Source organism: Lepisosteus platostomus, chromosome 19 (assembly GCF_059453375.1).
Source record: "Lepisosteus platostomus isolate fLepPlt1 chromosome 19, fLepPlt1.hap1, whole genome shotgun sequence".
In the NCBI taxonomy this organism is placed as follows: Eukaryota; Metazoa; Chordata; class Actinopteri; order Semionotiformes; family Lepisosteidae; genus Lepisosteus; species Lepisosteus platostomus.
The window spans coordinates 7,452,618-7,455,708 of NC_142629.1; positions in this window are offsets into that span (position 1 = coordinate 7,452,618).

Here is a 3,091-nt window from a genome sequence, read left to right on the forward strand (position 1 = left end):
TGCATCCGATGATTTTGGATGCTGCTTGTATGACTCTTTCCTCTTTTGTGCAGTATTGCCATACCACACTCTTATTGAGAAGGTGACCACGCTGTCGATGAAAGTTCTATAGAAATATGTCATTGCTTCCCGATTAACTCTGAACATCCTTGACTGTCAAATTGGGTGAGATAGTGCTACAGTATGATTATCACAGTATATTTTCAATCTCTTTACCCACTCTCTTTTCCTTCTTGAGGGTAGTTCTGCCAAGTATATAACATTTCTCTCACAAAATGATTATTACCAAATGCTGCCATTGTTAAAGTAATTGCACAGGTTTCTGGCGAAAAGTCTTCTGTGCACATAAAGTAGGCTAATGAAACTTTTAGCTCACTTTGCTCTCACGCTAGCACACCCATTGAGCATAATTAGTCCCTAAGGTTAATTTGAAAGATGGACTATTTCATCAGTAAGTAATTCAAATCTGGCAATAAAACACACAAAACAGTGACTAAGAGCTAATATACAACTCAAGCAGAGAACTAAAATTGTAGGTTATTGTATACAGTTTTGTAATGTGTCAGAGGTCCAACAGGTGTGCTAGCTAAGACCGTCATTTTGTAGTTGAGTTCCATCCTATAATTCTGGTCATACCATTATTTAAAGTATTCTTTATGCTGTCAGTTAACTTGCATTGCTCATCGAAAGTTCTGATTTACAGCTTTTTGGCAAGAATGTCAGCCCTATTTTCTTGCTGAAAAAGGGAGCAGCAAAAACCTTTCACTGAAAATTCTTTCAGCAAAGTCACTTTCCATCAAAACACTTCCTGCAAAAAATATTAAGTGTATCAGCAAAAGATACATTTAATAGAAGATTTGATATTAGCCTACAACAGTGTTGATCAGTAAACTAGTGTGACAGCCATATATATTACTTAAACAAAAACAATTAAAGAGCTACAGTCTACATTTCTCATTTCTCATCAGAGATTCTCATTTGTTGAAATGTAGCTGCTGCTCTAACTCTGTTTTGCCAATGATCACTTGCACTTATATTGTATTTCTTTGGTTGTGAGTTATTACTTTGAAAAGTAATTTTTGTGGTAATTTTCAAAAGCAAACAGTGGACTTGAAACTTGCGTCATCCTAATTTCTGCATCCGATATGTATTCCTCTCACCATGGTGAGAATCTGATAGCAATTTTACAGGATGCTGTGATATGTAGCTGCAGCCCTTTTGAAGGCCTCTTGAGAAAGAAGTAAATGTACCCTAACTGTGGATAACACTGCATTAATGGTCTCAAATAAATACAATTTTCTATCTACCTTTTATCTGTGTACTGCTCTGGACATATATAACACAGAGATGTGATTTAGAAGAGCAATTATTATGAATAGAATCTCTGCTATTGAAACTTGAGAATGTTTTCTCAGTTTCCAGCTTGTAATGTATGAGTAGATGACCAGAGTATGATACTTAAGAGCCAGGGTTTTCATAACATCCCAGATGTCAATGACTTAATTGAACATCACAAGGAATAAGAACATCCAGGTATTAAAGTATCCAAGTATGACATGCATTGGAAATGTTTACTGAGTGCTGAGACATGGTGAGACTTAACCCTCTTGGCTAGGAACACAACCTACTTGGCCACAGGACACAGGGGATGGGACTCCCCTGGAGACTGAGGAGTTACCCAAGGAGGCAAAAGACAAGTGAGAGGAAGAAAGGCTTACTTATAGTATTTAAAGCTTTTGGGAATTAAAGTCTCTCTCATTATCACCAGTTATAGGTGAAAAATCAATTTACACAAGTGTCTCTACATCCTACAGAAGCCCAGCACTCAAGGGCCAGACAGGCCTACTCCTGATGCTATACAAAGACATTTGTCCAGGTCAAATGGACTTCCAAGACAAGGTTGTAGTGTAAATTGTCAGTCTCAGCTGAGAGTGTAGTATAGTTGTGCATTTTCCTTTAGCTTTAGTTACTAAAGTCAAACTTTAATGGACTACAGTCCTATATTTAACAGATGAAAAATATCGAAAGTATTACAGAATAAAACCAGAAAATCCGCATTTGCTGTAATGGAAGTCTGTAGGTCTGGGAGTGAGGCTTAAGGCTGCTATCCAGTTCCATATATTAACTGGAATGAACCATATCTGAAAGCAATCACACCTAATCACAAAGCCAGCACCTTCTTTGGCTAGTGAAATTCCCCATGTGCCATGATGAGAATATGTGGATTCAATTCTGCTTCTCTCTCTCTCTCGTCTGCTTTAATCAGCCAAATACGGGGATCCTCCGGGCCTCAGACAAGATTTGTACATCAAAGAGGCAGCTTGGGAGGTATGCTGTGATTTAGGAAAGTACAGAGCATCAGTAAATATTAGCGGTATCCTCAAAATCCTGCTCACAGTCATTACCTCCCAATCAGCATTTTATCTGAGGGTCTTGGGTAAAACAGCAGCCCCAGGCTTCTCCATATGCATACATTTTTAAACCTCCTGTGTAGCTGGACATCTAGCAGCAATAACAGAGACATCACACTGAAGAAATACAATCTGTAAGCGTTAAAGAACTGTAAGTAAGTTGCTACTTTTCATACTCATTTTAAATAAACATCGCTGGCAATATATACTTCTCATAGGAAAACAAAACAGTGAGACATAAAACAATGTAATCAAAGTTGCTGTGAGGCCAGCCAGGCAGTTTTATTTAGCACAAAGGACGCCAAGATATCTGTGTTCATTTACTGGCACTTAATTGCATTGTAAAAGCATTAGTGAAGAATTGTATAATAGATGTCCAAAAGCAATATCTGAATAGCACAACTTGAGAATCTGGACTCGCCTACTCTTTCCTGCTGAGTTCTCAGAATATTGGGTTCAGCCATGCTGGCTGAACCTTCTACTGATGGGTCAATGAACCACTACATCCCAGTACCACATTTAATAAACGACAATTATAAGATTGCGCACTCAAGGCGAAATATTTGTCAATATGATTTAATTTGCAAAATTACATGAATCTTCAAACACCTGGGGAAAACAAATCGCCCAGAATGCAATTATTACTTTAATAATGTTGGAGGCTATCATAGATACAACAG